Source organism: Mytilus trossulus, chromosome 11 (genome assembly GCF_036588685.1).
Source record: "Mytilus trossulus isolate FHL-02 chromosome 11, PNRI_Mtr1.1.1.hap1, whole genome shotgun sequence".
NCBI lineage: Eukaryota > Metazoa > Mollusca > Bivalvia > Mytilida > Mytilidae > Mytilus > Mytilus trossulus.
In genome coordinates, this window is record NC_086383.1 from 46,517,639 (window position 1) to 46,533,148 (window position 15,510).

Sequence of the window (15,510 nt, forward strand, 5' to 3'; positions counted from 1 at the left end):
GACTGAGGAAGATCGTAAGGATATCATGCATCGAGGAAGAAAAGGGACACATTGTCAGGATCAATCCTGACAATTTCGAGGAGATAAACGGTGATTCGCCAGTAAATACTTTGATTTTGATAAAAAAAAAATCGTGAACTTTCCTTTCTTCCGTCTGAAATTAAATTGCTATTGAAGGAAAACTGTTCGATATGAAGTAAGAGTAACGTATGTGAGAAACTTTGTGTTTCATGACATGTAACTTGAACAATAAACAGGCATGAAGTAAGTCTCGCTTTCACTCACACAGTTTGCAATCAGTGCCTTTCCATTGACACAAACGTTGAATGTGAGACCTTATCAACATTTCTAGAAAATTGCAGCAAAAATACATATGACCCCGACGTGATTCGAACACGCAACCTTCTGATCTGGAGTCAGACGCGCTACCGTTGCGCCACGGAGTCCTTCTTCCAACCAAATGGAATTTTTAGTCTATAACGCTCAGGTTATTATCGATCCTACTAAACTTGTACCCCTCCCTTTGGCTGTAAAATAATAAAATCGTGTTTTCCTTAATTTTGACAATTTCGAGGAGATAAACGGTGATTCGCCAGTAAATACTTTGATTTTGATAAAAAAAAAATCGTGAACTTTCCTTTCTTCCGTCTGAAATTAAATTGCTATTGAAGGAAAACTGTTCGATATGAAGTAAGAGTAACGTATGTGAGAAACTTTGTGTTTCATGACATGTAACTTGAACAATAAACAGGCATGAAGTAAGTCTCGCTTTCACTCACACAGTTTGCAATCAGTGCCTTTCCATTGACACAAACGTTGAATGTGAGACCTTATCAACATTTCTAGAAAATTGCAGCAAAAATACATATGACCCCGACGTGATTCGAACACGCAACCTTCTGATCTGGAGTCAGACGCGCTACCGTTGCGCCACGGAGTCCTTCTTCCAACCAAATGGAATTTTTAGTCTATAACGCTCAGGTTATTATCGATCCTACTAAACTTGTACCCCTCCCTTTGGCTGTAAAATAATAAAATCGTGTTTTCCTTAATTTTGAAAAATATATACGATTCAACACGAATCAATCATGATAATTTATAGACAAAATGTACAAGACAACCTTGAATATTGAAAATATCGCCTGCGGCTACAACTTCAAATTGTTTGGAATTTAACTCTAGTTACTTTAATTTAACAAAGACTAAGTTTCCTTATTCAGACTTGCCAATGGAATATTAAGAACTTAACGACGCAGACTTTTTGGTATCAACTTTTTGTAATGAATCACACACTGCTCACTGAACGCGCTCAAAGACAAGTAGGAATCAAAGTTATCGATAAGCTAACCGCAGATAGACATTGTCCTGAAAACGACCATTCGCAATGAATGCAGTTGTTGTATGACAGAGTTCATTCGGCTTAACCGGTGACTGAGGAAGATCGTAAGGATATCATGCATCGAGGAAGAAAAGGGACACATTGTCAGGATCAATCCTGACAATTTCGAGGAGATAAACGGTGATTCGCCAGTAAATACTTTGATTTTGATAAAAAAAAAATCGTGAACTTTCCTTTCTTCCGTCTGAAATTAAATTGCTATTGAAGGAAAACTGTTCGATATGAAGTAAGAGTAACGTATGTGAGAAACTTTGTGTTTCATGACATGTAACTTGAACAATAAACAGGCATGAAGTAAGTCTCGCTTTCACTCACACAGTTTGCAATCAGTGCCTTTCCATTGACACAAACGTTGAATGTGAGACCTTATCAACATTTCTAGAAAATTGCAGCAAAAATACATATGACCCCGACGTGATTCGAACACGCAACCTTCTGATCTGGAGTCAGACGCGCTACCGTTGCGCCACGGAGTCCTTCTTCCAACCAAATGGAATTTTTAGTCTATAACGCTCAGGTTATTATCGATCCTACTAAACTTGTACCCCTCCCTTTGGCTGTAAAATAATAAAATCGTGTTTTCCTTAATTTTGAAAAATATATACGATTCAACACGAATCAATCATGATAATTTATAGACAAAATGTACAAGACAACCTTGAATATTGAAAATATCGCCTGCGGCTACAACTTCAAATTGTTTGGAATTTAACTCTAGTTACTTTAATTTAACAAAGACTAAGTTTCCTTATTCAGACTTGCCAATGGAATATTAAGAACTTATCAGATGACTTCCGTATGACGATGTGGCACTTACGACAGGTTGTTGCCGCATCTGGTATTAAGTATAAAGTAGTTAATTTTGGACGTATGTATCAAGTCGTCGTGGCCGAGTGGTTAAGGCGATAGACTAGAAATCTATTGGGGTCTCCCCGCACAGGTTCGAATCCTGTCGACGACGCAGACTTTTTGGTATCAACTTTTTGTAATGAATCACACACTGCTCACTGAACGCGCTCAAAGACAAGTAGGAATCAAAGTTATCGATAAGCTAACCGCAGATAGACATTGTCCTGAAAACGACCATTCGCAATGAATGCAGTTGTTGTATGACAGAGTTCATTCGGCTTAACCGGTGACTGAGGAAGATCGTAAGGATATCATGCATCGAGGAAGAAAAGGGACACATTGTCAGGATCAATCCTGACAATTTCGAGGAGATAAACGGTGATTCGCCAGTAAATACTTTGATTTTGATAAAAAAAAAATCGTGAACTTTCCTTTCTTCCGTCTGAAATTAAATTGCTATTGAAGGAAAACTGTTCGATATGAAGTAAGAGTAACGTATGTGAGAAACTTTGTGTTTCATGACATGTAACTTGAACAATAAACAGGCATGAAGTAAGTCTCGCTTTCACTCACACAGTTTGCAATCAGTGCCTTTCCATTGACACAAACGTTGAATGTGAGACCTTATCAACATTTCTAGAAAATTGCAGCAAAAATACATATGACCCCGACGTGATTCGAACACGCAACCTTCTGATCTGGAGTCAGACGCGCTACCGTTGCGCCACGGAGTCCTTCTTCCAACCAAATGGAATTTTTAGTCTATAACGCTCAGGTTATTATCGATCCTACTAAACTTGTACCCCTCCCTTTGGCTGTAAAATAATAAAATCGTGTTTTCCTTAATTTTGAAAAATATATACGATTCAACACGAATCAATCATGATAATTTATAGACAAAATGTACAAGACAACCTTGAATATTGAAAATATCGCCTGCGGCTACAACTTCAAATTGTTTGGAATTTAACTCTAGTTACTTTAATTTAACAAAGACTAAGTTTCCTTATTCAGACTTGCCAATGGAATATTAAGAACTTATCAGATGACTTCCGTATGACGATGTGGCACTTACGACAGGTTGTTGCCGCATCTGGTATTAAGTATAAAGTAGTTAATTTTGGACGTATGTATCAAGTCGTCGTGGCCGAGTGGTTAAGGCGATAGACTAGAAATCTATTGGGGTCTCCCCGCACAGGTTCGAATCCTGTCGACGACGCAGACTTTTTGGTATCAACTTTTTGTAATGAATCACACACTGCTCACTGAACGCGCTCAAAGACAAGTAGGAATCAAAGTTATCGATAAGCTAACCGCAGATAGACATTGTCCTGAAAACGACCATTCGCAATGAATGCAGTTGTTGTATGACAGAGTTCATTCGGCTTAACCGGTGACTGAGGAAGATCGTAAGGATATCATGCATCGAGGAAGAAAAGGGACACATTGTCAGGATCAATCCTGACAATTTCGAGGAGATAAACGGTGATTCGCCAGTAAATACTTTGATTTTGATAAAAAAAAAATCGTGAACTTTCCTTTCTTCCGTCTGAAATTAAATTGCTATTGAAGGAAAACTGTTCGATATGAAGTAAGAGTAACGTATGTGAGAAACTTTGTGTTTCATGACATGTAACTTGAACAATAAACAGGCATGAAGTAAGTCTCGCTTTCACTCACACAGTTTGCAATCAGTGCCTTTCCATTGACACAAACGTTGAATGTGAGACCTTATCAACATTTCTAGAAAATTGCAGCAAAAATACATATGACCCCGACGTGATTCGAACACGCAACCTTCTGATCTGGAGTCAGACGCGCTACCGTTGCGCCACGGAGTCCTTCTTCCAACCAAATGGAATTTTTAGTCTATAACGCTCAGGTTATTATCGATCCTACTAAACTTGTACCCCTCCCTTTGGCTGTAAAATAATAAAATCGTGTTTTCCTTAATTTTGAAAAATATATACGATTCAACACGAATCAATCATGATAATTTATAGACAAAATGTACAAGACAACCTTGAATATTGAAAATATCGCCTGCGGCTACAACTTCAAATTGTTTGGAATTTAACTCTAGTTACTTTAATTTAACAAAGACTAAGTTTCCTTATTCAGACTTGCCAATGGAATATTAAGAACTTATCAGATGACTTCCGTATGACGATGTGGCACTTACGACAGGTTGTTGCCGCATCTGGTATTAAGTATAAAGTAGTTAATTTTGGACGTATGTATCAAGTCGTCGTGGCCGAGTGGTTAAGGCGATAGACTAGAAATCTATTGGGGTCTCCCCGCACAGGTTCGAATCCTGTCGACGACGCAGACTTTTTGGTATCAACTTTTTGTAATGAATCACACACTGCTCACTGAACGCGCTCAAAGACAAGTAGGAATCAAAGTTATCGATAAGCTAACCGCAGATAGACATTGTCCTGAAAACGACCATTCGCAATGAATGCAGTTGTTGTATGACAGAGTTCATTCGGCTTAACCGGTGACTGAGGAAGATCGTAAGGATATCATGCATCGAGGAAGAAAAGGGACACATTGTCAGGATCAATCCTGACAATTTCGAGGAGATAAACGGTGATTCGCCAGTAAATACTTTGATTTTGATCAAAAAAAAATCGTGAACTTTCCTTTCTTCCGTCTGAAATTAAATTGCTATTGAAGGAAAACTGTTCGATATGAAGTAAGAGTAACGTATGTGAGAAACTTTGTGTTTCATGACATGTAACTTGAACAATAAACAGGCATGAAGTAAGTCTCGCTTTCACTCACACAGTTTGCAATCAGTGCCTTTCCATTGACACAAACGTTGAATGTGAGACCTTATCAACATTTCTAGAAAATTGCAGCAAAAATACATATGACCCCGACGTGATTCGAACACGCAACCTTCTGATCTGGAGTCAGACGCGCTACCGTTGCGCCACGGAGTCCTTCTTCCAACCAAATGGAATTTTTAGTCTATAACGCTCAGGTTATTATCGATCCTACTAAACTTGTACCCCTCCCTTTGGCTGTAAAATAATAAAATCGTGTTTTCCTTAATTTTGAAAAATATATACGATTCAACACGAATCAATCATGATAATTTATAGACAAAATGTACAAGACAACCTTGAATATTGAAAATATCGCCTGCGGCTACAACTTCAAATTGTTTGGAATTTAACTCTAGTTACTTTAATTTAACAAAGACTAAGTTTCCTTATTCAGACTTGCCAATGGAATATTAAGAACTTATCAGATGACTTCCGTATGACGATGTGGCACTTACGACAGGTTGTTGCCGCATCTGGTATTAAGTATAAAGTAGTTAATTTTGGACGTATGTATCAAGTCGTCGTGGCCGAGTGGTTAAGGCGATAGACTAGAAATCTATTGGGGTCTCCCCGCACAGGTTCGAATCCTGTCGACGACGCAGACTTTTTGGTATCAACTTTTTGTAATGAATCACACACTGCTCACTGAACGCGCTCAAAGACAAGTAGGAATCAAAGTTATCGATAAGCTAACCGCAGATAGACATTGTCCTGAAAACGACCATTCGCAATGAATGCAGTTGTTGTATGACAGAGTTCATTCGGCTTAACCGGTGACTGAGGAAGATCGTAAGGATATCATGCATCGAGGAAGAAAAGGGACACATTGTCAGGATCAATCCTGACAATTTCGAGGAGATAAACGGTGATTCGCCAGTAAATACTTTGATTTTGATCAAAAAAAAATCGTGAACTTTCCTTTCTTCCGTCTGAAATTAAATTGCTATTGAAGGAAAACTGTTCGATATGAAGTAAGAGTAACGTATGTGAGAAACTTTGTGTTTCATGACATGTAACTTGAACAATAAACAGGCATGAAGTAAGTCTCGCTTTCACTCACACAGTTTGCAATCAGTGCCTTTCCATTGACACAAACGTTGAATGTGAGACCTTATCAACATTTCTAGAAAATTGCAGCAAAAATACATATGACCCCGACGTGATTCGAACACGCAACCTTCTGATCTGGAGTCAGACGCGCTACCGTTGCGCCACGGAGTCCTTCTTCCAACCAAATGGAATTTTTAGTCTATAACGCTCAGGTTATTATCGATCCTACTAAACTTGTACCCCTCCCTTTGGCTGTAAAATAATAAAATCGTGTTTTCCTTAATTTTGAAAAATATATACGATTCAACACGAATCAATCATGATAATTTATAGACAAAATGTACAAGACAACCTTGAATATTGAAAATATCGCCTGCGGCTACAACTTCAAATTGTTTGGAATTTAACTCTAGTTACTTTAATTTAACAAAGACTAAGTTTCCTTATTCAGACTTGCCAATGGAATATTAAGAACTTATCAGATGACTTCCGTATGACGATGTGGCACTTACGACAGGTTGTTGCCGCATCTGGTATTAAGTATAAAGTAGTTAATTTTGGACGTATGTATCAAGTCGTCGTGGCCGAGTGGTTAAGGCGATAGACTAGAAATCTATTGGGGTCTCCCCGCACAGGTTCGAATCCTGTCGACGACGCAGACTTTTTGGTATCAACTTTTTGTAATGAATCACACACTGCTCACTGAACGCGCTCAAAGACAAGTAGGAATCAAAGTTATCGATAAGCTAACCGCAGATAGACATTGTCCTGAAAACGACCATTCGCAATGAATGCAGTTGTTGTATGACAGAGTTCATTCGGCTTAACCGGTGACTGAGGAAGATCGTAAGGATATCATGCATCGAGGAAGAAAAGGGACACATTGTCAGGATCAATCCTGACAATTTCGAGGAGATAAACGGTGATTCGCCAGTAAATACTTTGATTTTGATAAAAAAAAAATCGTGAACTTTCCTTTCTTCCGTCTGAAATTAAATTGCTATTGAAGGAAAACTGTTCGATATGAAGTAAGAGTAACGTATGTGAGAAACTTTGTGTTTCATGACATGTAACTTGAACAATAAACAGGCATGAAGTAAGTCTCGCTTTCACTCACACAGTTTGCAATCAGTGCCTTTCCATTGACACAAACGTTGAATGTGAGACCTTATCAACATTTCTAGAAAATTGCAGCAAAAATACATATGACCCCGACGTGATTCGAACACGCAACCTTCTGATCTGGAGTCAGACGCGCTACCGTTGCGCCACGGAGTCCTTCTTCCAACCAAATGGAATTTTTAGTCTATAACGCTCAGGTTATTATCGATCCTACTAAACTTGTACCCCTCCCTTTGGCTGTAAAATAATAAAATCGTGTTTTCCTTAATTTTGAAAAATATATACGATTCAACACGAATCAATCATGATAATTTATAGACAAAATGTACAAGACAACCTTGAATATTGAAAATATCGCCTGCGGCTACAACTTCAAATTGTTTGGAATTTAACTCTAGTTACTTTAATTTAACAAAGACTAAGTTTCCTTATTCAGACTTGCCAATGGAATATTAAGAACTTATCAGATGACTTCCGTATGACGATGTGGCACTTACGACAGGTTGTTGCCGCATCTGGTATTAAGTATAAAGTAGTTAATTTTGGACGTATGTATCAAGTCGTCGTGGCCGAGTGGTTAAGGCGATAGACTAGAAATCTATTGGGGTCTCCCCGCACAGGTTCGAATCCTGTCGACGACGCAGACTTTTTGGTATCAACTTTTTGTAATGAATCACACACTGCTCACTGAACGCGCTCAAAGACAAGTAGGAATCAAAGTTATCGATAAGCTAACCGCAGATAGACATTGTCCTGAAAACGACCATTCGCAATGAATGCAGTTGTTGTATGACAGAGTTCATTCGGCTTAACCGGTGACTGAGGAAGATCGTAAGGATATCATGCATCGAGGAAGAAAAGGGACACAGGATCAATCCTGACAATTTCGAGGAGATAAACGGTGATTCGCCAGTAAATACTTTGATTTTGATAAAAAAAAAATCGTGAACTTTCCTTTCTTCCGTCTGAAATTAAATTGCTATTGAAGGAAAACTGTTCGATATGAAGTAAGAGTAACGTATGTGAGAAACTTTGTGTTTCATGACATGTAACTTGAACAATAAACAGGCATGAAGTAAGTCTCGCTTTCACTCACACAGTTTGCAATCAGTGCCTTTCCATTGACACAAACGTTGAATGTGAGACCTTATCAACATTTCTAGAAAATTGCAGCAAAAATACATATGACCCCGACGTGATTCGAACACGCAACCTTCTGATCTGGAGTCAGACGCGCTACCGTTGAGCCACGGAGTCCTTCTTCCAACCAAATGGAATTTTTAGTCTATAACGCTCAGGTTATTATCGATCCTACTAAACTTGTACCCCTCCCTTTGGCTGTAAAATAATAAAATCGTGTTTTCCTTAATTTTGAAAAATATATACGATTCAACACGAATCAATCATGATAATTTATAGACAAAATGTACAAGACAACCTTGAATATTGAAAATATCGCCTGCGGCTACAACTTCAAATTGTTTGGAATTTAACTCTAGTTACTTTAATTTAACAAAGACTAAGTTTCCTTATTCAGACTTGCCAATGGAATATTAAGAACTTATCAGATGACTTCCGTATGACGATGTGGCACTTACGACAGGTTGTTGCCGCATCTGGTATTAAGTATAAAGTAGTTAATTTTGGACGTATGTATCAAGTCGTCGTGGCCGAGTGGTTAAGGCGATAGACTAGAAATCTATTGGGGTCTCCCCGCACAGGTTCGAATCCTGTCGACGACGCAGACTTTTTGGTATCAACTTTTTGTAATGAATCACACACTGCTCACTGAACGCGCTCAAAGACAAGTAGGAATCAAAGTTATCGATAAGCTAACCGCAGATAGACATTGTCCTGAAAACGACCATTCGCAATGAATGCAGTTGTTGTATGACAGAGTTCATTCGGCTTAACCGGTGACTGAGGAAGATCGTAAGGATATCATGCATCGAGGAAGAAAAGGGACACATTGTCAGGATCAATCCTGACAATTTCGAGGAGATAAACGGTGATTCGCCAGTAAATACTTTGATTTTGATAAAAAAAAAATCGTGAACTTTCCTTTCTTCCGTCTGAAATTAAATTGCTATTGAAGGAAAACTGTTCGATATGAAGTAAGAGTAACGTATGTGAGAAACTTTGTGTTTCATGACATGTAACTTGAACAATAAACAGGCATGAAGTAAGTCTCGCTTTCACTCACACAGTTTGCAATCAGTGCCTTTCCATTGACACAAACGTTGAATGTGAGACCTTATCAACATTTCTAGAAAATTGCAGCAAAAATACATATGACCCCGACGTGATTCGAACACGCAACCTTCTGATCTGGAGTCAGACGCGCTACCGTTGCGCCACGGAGTCCTTCTTCCAACCAAATGGAATTTTTAGTCTATAACGCTCAGGTTATTATCGATCCTACTAAACTTGTACCCCTCCCTTTGGCTGTAAAATAATAAAATCGTGTTTTCCTTAATTTTGAAAAATATATACGATTCAACACGAATCAATCATGATAATTTATAGACAAAATGTACAAGACAACCTTGAATATTGAAAATATCGCCTGCGGCTACAACTTCAAATTGTTTGGAATTTAACTCTAGTTACTTTAATTTAACAAAGACTAAGTTTCCTTATTCAGACTTGCCAATGGAATATTAAGAACTTATCAGATGACTTCCGTATGACGATGTGGCACTTACGACAGGTTGTTGCCGCATCTGGTATTAAGTATAAAGTAGTTAATTTTGGACGTATGTATCAAGTCGTCGTGGCCGAGTGGTTAAGGCGATAGACTAGAAATCTATTGGGGTCTCCCCGCACAGGTTCGAATCCTGTCGACGACGCAGACTTTTTGGTATCAACTTTTTGTAATGAATCACACACTGCTCACTGAACGCGCTCAAAGACAAGTAGGAATCAAAGTTATCGATAAGCTAACCGCAGATAGACATTGTCCTGAAAACGACCATTCGCAATGAATGCAGTTGTTGTATGACAGAGTTCATTCGGCTTAACCGGTGACTGAGGAAGATCGTAAGGATATCATGCATCGAGGAAGAAAAGGGACACATTGTCAGGATCAATCCTGACAATTTCGAGGAGATAAACGGTGATTCGCCAGTAAATACTTTGATTTTGATAAAAAAAAAATCGTGAACTTTCCTTTCTTCCGTCTGAAATTAAATTGCTATTGAAGGAAAACTGTTCGATATGAAGTAAGAGTAACGTATGTGAGAAACTTTGTGTTTCATGACATGTAACTTGAACAATAAACAGGCATGAAGTAAGTCTCGCTTTCACTCACACAGTTTGCAATCAGTGCCTTTCCATTGACACAAACGTTGAATGTGAGACCTTATCAACATTTCTAGAAAATTGCAGCAAAAATACATATGACCCCGACGTGATTCGAACACGCAACCTTCTGATCTGGAGTCAGACGCGCTACCGTTGCGCCACGGAGTCCTTCTTCCAACCAAATGGAATTTTTAGTCTATAACGCTCAGGTTATTATCGATCCTACTAAACTTGTACCCCTCCCTTTGGCTGTAAAATAATAAAATCGTGTTTTCCTTAATTTTGAAAAATATATACGATTCAACACGAATCAATCATGATAATTTATAGACAAAATGTACAAGACAACCTTGAATATTGAAAATATCGCCTGCGGCTACAACTTCAAATTGTTTGGAATTTAACTCTAGTTACTTTAATTTAACAAAGACTAAGTTTCCTTATTCAGACTTGCCAATGGAATATTAAGAACTTATCAGATGACTTCCGTATGACGATGTGGCACTTACGACAGGTTGTTGCCGCATCTGGTATTAAGTATAAAGTAGTTAATTTTGGACGTATGTATCAAGTCGTCGTGGCCGAGTGGTTAAGGCGATAGACTAGAAATCTATTGGGGTCTCCCCGCACAGGTTCGAATCCTGTCGACGACGCAGACTTTTTGGTATCAACTTTTTGTAATGAATCACACACTGCTCACTGAACGCGCTCAAAGACAAGTAGGAATCAAAGTTATCGATAAGCTAACCGCAGATAGACATTGTCCTGAAAACGACCATTCGCAATGAATGCAGTTGTTGTATGACAGAGTTCATTCGGCTTAACCGGTGACTGAGGAAGATCGTAAGGATATCATGCATCGAGGAAGAAAAGGGACACATTGTCAGGATCAATCCTGACAATTTCGAGGAGATAAACGGTGATTCGCCAGTAAATACTTTGATTTTGATAAAAAAAAAATCGTGAACTTTCCTTTCTTCCGTCTGAAATTAAATTGCTATTGAAGGAAAACTGTTCGATATGAAGTAAGAGTAACGTATGTGAGAAACTTTGTGTTTCATGACATGTAACTTGAACAATAAACAGGCATGAAGTAAGTCTCGCTTTCACTCACACAGTTTGCAATCAGTGCCTTTCCATTGACACAAACGTTGAATGTGAGACCTTATCAACATTTCTAGAAAATTGCAGCAAAAATACATATGACCCCGACGTGATTCGAACACGCAACCTTCTGATCTGGAGTCAGACGCGCTACCGTTGCGCCACGGAGTCCTTCTTCCAACCAAATGGAATTTTTAGTCTATAACGCTCAGGTTATTATCGATCCTACTAAACTTGTACCCCTCCCTTTGGCTGTAAAATAATAAAATCGTGTTTTCCTTAATTTTGAAAAATATATACGATTCAACACGAATCAATCATGATAATTTATAGACAAAATGTACAAGACAACCTTGAATATTGAAAATATCGCCTGCGGCTACAACTTCAAATTGTTTGGAATTTAACTCTAGTTACTTTAATTTAACAAAGACTAAGTTTCCTTATTCAGACTTGCCAATGGAATATTAAGAACTTATCAGATGACTTCCGTATGACGATGTGGCACTTACGACAGGTTGTTGCCGCATCTGGTATTAAGTATAAAGTAGTTAATTTTGGACGTATGTATCAAGTCGTCGTGGCCGAGTGGTTAAGGCGATAGACTAGAAATCTATTGGGGTCTCCCCGCACAGGTTCGAATCCTGTCGACGACGCAGACTTTTTGGTATCAACTTTTTGTAATGAATCACACACTGCTCACTGAACGCGCTCAAAGACAAGTAGGAATCAAAGTTATCGATAAGCTAACCGCAGATAGACATTGTCCTGAAAACGACCATTCGCAATGAATGCAGTTGTTGTATGACAGAGTTCATTCGGCTTAACCGGTGACTGAGGAAGATCGTAAGGATATCATGCATCGAGGAAGAAAAGGGACACATTGTCAGGATCAATCCTGACAATTTCGAGGAGATAAACGGTGATTCGCCAGTAAATACTTTGATTTTGATAAAAAAAAAATCGTGAACTTTCCTTTCTTCCGTCTGAAATTAAATTGCTATTGAAGGAAAACTGTTCGATATGAAGTAAGAGTAACGTATGTGAGAAACTTTGTGTTTCATGACATGTAACTTGAACAATAAACAGGCATGAAGTAAGTCTCGCTTTCACTCACACAGTTTGCAATCAGTGCCTTTCCATTGACACAAACGTTGAATGTGAGACCTTATCAACATTTCTAGAAAATTGCAGCAAAAATACATATGACCCCGACGTGATTCGAACACGCAACCTTCTGATCTGGAGTCAGACGCGCTACCGTTGCGCCACGGAGTCCTTCTTCCAACCAAATGGAATTTTTAGTCTATAACGCTCAGGTTATTATCGATCCTACTAAACTTGTACCCCTCCCTTTGGCTGTAAAATAATAAAATCGTGTTTTCCTTAATTTTGAAAAATATATACGATTCAACACGAATCAATCATGATAATTTATAGACAAAATGTACAAGACAACCTTGAATATTGAAAATATCGCCTGCGGCTACAACTTCAAATTGTTTGGAATTTAACTCTAGTTACTTTAATTTAACAAAGACTAAGTTTCCTTATTCAGACTTGCCAATGGAATATTAAGAACTTATCAGATGACTTCCGTATGACGATGTGGCACTTACGACAGGTTGTTGCCGCATCTGGTATTAAGTATAAAGTAGTTAATTTTGGACGTATGTATCAAGTCGTCGTGGCCGAGTGGTTAAGGCGATAGACTAGAAATCTATTGGGGTCTCCCCGCACAGGTTCGAATCCTGTCGACGACGCAGACTTTTTGGTATCAACTTTTTGTAATGAATCACACACTGCTCACTGAACGCGCTCAAAGACAAGTAGGAATCAAAGTTATCGATAAGCTAACCGCAGATAGACATTGTCCTGAAAACGACCATTCGCAATGAATGCAGTTGTTGTATGACAGAGTTCATTCGGCTTAACCGGTGACTGAGGAAGATCGTAAGGATATCATGCATCGAGGAAGAAAAGGGACACATTGTCAGGATCAATCCTGACAATTTCGAGGAGATAAACGGTGATTCGCCAGTAAATACTTTGATTTTGATAAAAAAAAAAATCGTGAACTTTCCTTTCTTCCGTCTGAAATTAAATTGCTATTGAAGGAAAACTGTTCGATATGAAGTAAGAGTAACGTATGTGAGAAACTTTGTGTTTCATGACATGTAACTTGAACAATAAACAGGCATGAAGTAAGTCTCGCTTTCACTCACACAGTTTGCAATCAGTGCCTTTCCATTGACACAAACGTTGAATGTGAGACCTTATCAACATTTCTAGAAAATTGCAGCAAAAATACATATGACCCCGACGTGATTCGAACACGCAACCTTCTGATCTGGAGTCAGACGCGCTACCGTTGCGCCACGGAGTCCTTCTTCCAACCAAATGGAATTTTTAGTCTATAACGCTCAGGTTATTATCGATCCTACTAAACTTGTACCCCTCCCTTTGGCTGTAAAATAATAAAATCGTGTTTTCCTTAATTTTGAAAAATATATACGATTCAACACGAATCAATCATGATAATTTATAGACAAAATGTACAAGACAACCTTGAATATTGAAAATATCGCCTGCGGCTACAACTTCAAATTGTTTGGAATTTAACTCTAGTTACTTTAATTTAACAAAGACTAAGTTTCCTTATTCAGACTTGCCAATGGAATATTAAGAACTTATCAGATGACTTCCGTATGACGATGTGGCACTTACGACAGGTTGTTGCCGCATCTGGTATTAAGTATAAAGTAGTTAATTTTGGACGTATGTATCAAGTCGTCGTGGCCGAGTGGTTAAGGCGATAGACTAGAAATCTATTGGGGTCTCCCCGCACAGGTTCGAATCCTGTCGACGACGCAGACTTTTTGGTATCAACTTTTTGTAATGAATCACACACTGCTCACTGAACGCGCTCAAAGACAAGTAGGAATCAAAGTTATCGATAAGCTAACCGCAGATAGACATTGTCCTGAAAACGACCATTCGCAATGAATGCAGTTGTTGTATGACAGAGTTCATTCGGCTTAACCGGTGACTGAGGAAGATCGTAAGGATATCATGCATCGAGGAAGAAAAGGGACACATTGTCAGGATCAATCCTGACAATTTCGAGGAGATAAACGGTGATTCGCCAGTAAATACTTTGATTTTGATAAAAAAAAAATCGTGAACTTTCCTTTCTTCCGTCTGAAATTAAATTGCTATTGAAGGAAAACTGTTCGATATGAAGTAAGAGTAACGTATGTGAGAAACTTTGTGTTTCATGACATGTAACTTGAACAATAAACAGGCATGAAGTAAGTCTCGCTTTCACTCACACAGTTTGCAATCAGTGCCTTTCCATTGACACAAACGTTGAATGTGAGACCTTATCAACATTTCTAGAAAATTGCAGCAAAAATACATATGACCCCGACGTGATTCGAACACGCAACCTTCTGATCTGGAGTCAGACGCGCTACCGTTGCGCCACGGAGTCCTTCTTCCAACCAAATGGAATTTTTAGTCTATAACGCTCAGGTTATTATCGATCCTACTAAACTTGTACCCCTCCCTTTGGCTGTAAAATAATAAAATCGTGTTTTCCTTAATTTTGAAAAATATATACGATTCAACACGAATCAATCATGATAATTTATAGACAAAATGTACAAGACAACCTTGAATATTGAAAATATCGCCTGCGGCTACAACTTCAAATTGTTTGGAATTTAACTCTAGTTACTTTAATTTAACAAAGACTAAGTTTCCTTATTCAGACTTGCCAATGGAATATTAAGAACTTATCAGATGACTTCCGTATGACGATGTGGCACTTACGACAGGTTGTTGCCG

At 38.5% G+C, this 15,510-nt stretch overlaps 27 non-coding genes across 27 annotated transcripts; 12 read left to right on the forward strand and 15 right to left on the reverse strand.

Moving 5' to 3' along the window:
* Window positions 1-374: 374 nt before the first annotated feature.
* Window positions 375-446, reverse strand: Trnaw-cca (transfer RNA tryptophan (anticodon CCA)). The gene has a single exon. It is a non-coding gene; the product is annotated as a tRNA-Trp (tRNA).
* Window positions 447-868: 422 nt separating this feature from the next.
* On the reverse strand, window positions 869-940 carry Trnaw-cca (transfer RNA tryptophan (anticodon CCA)). Its single transcript has one exon. It is a non-coding gene; the product is annotated as a tRNA-Trp (tRNA).
* An 863-nt stretch (window positions 941-1,803) lies between these two features.
* On the reverse strand, window positions 1,804-1,875 carry Trnaw-cca (transfer RNA tryptophan (anticodon CCA)). Its single transcript has one exon. It is a non-coding gene; the product is annotated as a tRNA-Trp (tRNA).
* Window positions 1,876-2,278: 403 nt separating this feature from the next.
* Trnas-aga (transfer RNA serine (anticodon AGA)) lies at window positions 2,279-2,360 on the forward strand. The gene has a single exon. It is a non-coding gene; the product is annotated as a tRNA-Ser (tRNA).
* Window positions 2,361-2,910: 550 nt separating this feature from the next.
* On the reverse strand, window positions 2,911-2,982 carry Trnaw-cca (transfer RNA tryptophan (anticodon CCA)). The gene has a single exon. It is a non-coding gene; the product is annotated as a tRNA-Trp (tRNA).
* A 403-nt stretch (window positions 2,983-3,385) lies between these two features.
* Window positions 3,386-3,467, forward strand: Trnas-aga (transfer RNA serine (anticodon AGA)). Its single transcript has one exon. It is a non-coding gene; the product is annotated as a tRNA-Ser (tRNA).
* A 550-nt stretch (window positions 3,468-4,017) lies between these two features.
* Trnaw-cca (transfer RNA tryptophan (anticodon CCA)) lies at window positions 4,018-4,089 on the reverse strand. The gene has a single exon. It is a non-coding gene; the product is annotated as a tRNA-Trp (tRNA).
* A 403-nt stretch (window positions 4,090-4,492) lies between these two features.
* Window positions 4,493-4,574, forward strand: Trnas-aga (transfer RNA serine (anticodon AGA)). The gene has a single exon. It is a non-coding gene; the product is annotated as a tRNA-Ser (tRNA).
* Window positions 4,575-5,124: 550 nt separating this feature from the next.
* On the reverse strand, window positions 5,125-5,196 carry Trnaw-cca (transfer RNA tryptophan (anticodon CCA)). The gene has a single exon. It is a non-coding gene; the product is annotated as a tRNA-Trp (tRNA).
* A 403-nt stretch (window positions 5,197-5,599) lies between these two features.
* On the forward strand, window positions 5,600-5,681 carry Trnas-aga (transfer RNA serine (anticodon AGA)). Its single transcript has one exon. It is a non-coding gene; the product is annotated as a tRNA-Ser (tRNA).
* A 550-nt stretch (window positions 5,682-6,231) lies between these two features.
* Trnaw-cca (transfer RNA tryptophan (anticodon CCA)) lies at window positions 6,232-6,303 on the reverse strand. The gene has a single exon. It is a non-coding gene; the product is annotated as a tRNA-Trp (tRNA).
* Window positions 6,304-6,706: 403 nt separating this feature from the next.
* Trnas-aga (transfer RNA serine (anticodon AGA)) lies at window positions 6,707-6,788 on the forward strand. Its single transcript has one exon. It is a non-coding gene; the product is annotated as a tRNA-Ser (tRNA).
* Window positions 6,789-7,338: 550 nt separating this feature from the next.
* On the reverse strand, window positions 7,339-7,410 carry Trnaw-cca (transfer RNA tryptophan (anticodon CCA)). The gene has a single exon. It is a non-coding gene; the product is annotated as a tRNA-Trp (tRNA).
* Window positions 7,411-7,813: 403 nt separating this feature from the next.
* On the forward strand, window positions 7,814-7,895 carry Trnas-aga (transfer RNA serine (anticodon AGA)). The gene has a single exon. It is a non-coding gene; the product is annotated as a tRNA-Ser (tRNA).
* A 544-nt stretch (window positions 7,896-8,439) lies between these two features.
* Window positions 8,440-8,511, reverse strand: Trnaw-cca (transfer RNA tryptophan (anticodon CCA)). Its single transcript has one exon. It is a non-coding gene; the product is annotated as a tRNA-Trp (tRNA).
* A 403-nt stretch (window positions 8,512-8,914) lies between these two features.
* Trnas-aga (transfer RNA serine (anticodon AGA)) lies at window positions 8,915-8,996 on the forward strand. The gene has a single exon. It is a non-coding gene; the product is annotated as a tRNA-Ser (tRNA).
* A 550-nt stretch (window positions 8,997-9,546) lies between these two features.
* Trnaw-cca (transfer RNA tryptophan (anticodon CCA)) lies at window positions 9,547-9,618 on the reverse strand. Its single transcript has one exon. It is a non-coding gene; the product is annotated as a tRNA-Trp (tRNA).
* Window positions 9,619-10,021: 403 nt separating this feature from the next.
* Trnas-aga (transfer RNA serine (anticodon AGA)) lies at window positions 10,022-10,103 on the forward strand. The gene has a single exon. It is a non-coding gene; the product is annotated as a tRNA-Ser (tRNA).
* Window positions 10,104-10,653: 550 nt separating this feature from the next.
* Trnaw-cca (transfer RNA tryptophan (anticodon CCA)) lies at window positions 10,654-10,725 on the reverse strand. The gene has a single exon. It is a non-coding gene; the product is annotated as a tRNA-Trp (tRNA).
* A 403-nt stretch (window positions 10,726-11,128) lies between these two features.
* On the forward strand, window positions 11,129-11,210 carry Trnas-aga (transfer RNA serine (anticodon AGA)). Its single transcript has one exon. It is a non-coding gene; the product is annotated as a tRNA-Ser (tRNA).
* A 550-nt stretch (window positions 11,211-11,760) lies between these two features.
* On the reverse strand, window positions 11,761-11,832 carry Trnaw-cca (transfer RNA tryptophan (anticodon CCA)). The gene has a single exon. It is a non-coding gene; the product is annotated as a tRNA-Trp (tRNA).
* Window positions 11,833-12,235: 403 nt separating this feature from the next.
* Trnas-aga (transfer RNA serine (anticodon AGA)) lies at window positions 12,236-12,317 on the forward strand. The gene has a single exon. It is a non-coding gene; the product is annotated as a tRNA-Ser (tRNA).
* Window positions 12,318-12,867: 550 nt separating this feature from the next.
* Trnaw-cca (transfer RNA tryptophan (anticodon CCA)) lies at window positions 12,868-12,939 on the reverse strand. The gene has a single exon. It is a non-coding gene; the product is annotated as a tRNA-Trp (tRNA).
* A 403-nt stretch (window positions 12,940-13,342) lies between these two features.
* Window positions 13,343-13,424, forward strand: Trnas-aga (transfer RNA serine (anticodon AGA)). Its single transcript has one exon. It is a non-coding gene; the product is annotated as a tRNA-Ser (tRNA).
* A 551-nt stretch (window positions 13,425-13,975) lies between these two features.
* On the reverse strand, window positions 13,976-14,047 carry Trnaw-cca (transfer RNA tryptophan (anticodon CCA)). The gene has a single exon. It is a non-coding gene; the product is annotated as a tRNA-Trp (tRNA).
* Window positions 14,048-14,450: 403 nt separating this feature from the next.
* Window positions 14,451-14,532, forward strand: Trnas-aga (transfer RNA serine (anticodon AGA)). The gene has a single exon. It is a non-coding gene; the product is annotated as a tRNA-Ser (tRNA).
* Window positions 14,533-15,082: 550 nt separating this feature from the next.
* Trnaw-cca (transfer RNA tryptophan (anticodon CCA)) lies at window positions 15,083-15,154 on the reverse strand. Its single transcript has one exon. It is a non-coding gene; the product is annotated as a tRNA-Trp (tRNA).
* Window positions 15,155-15,510: the final 356 nt, after the last annotated feature.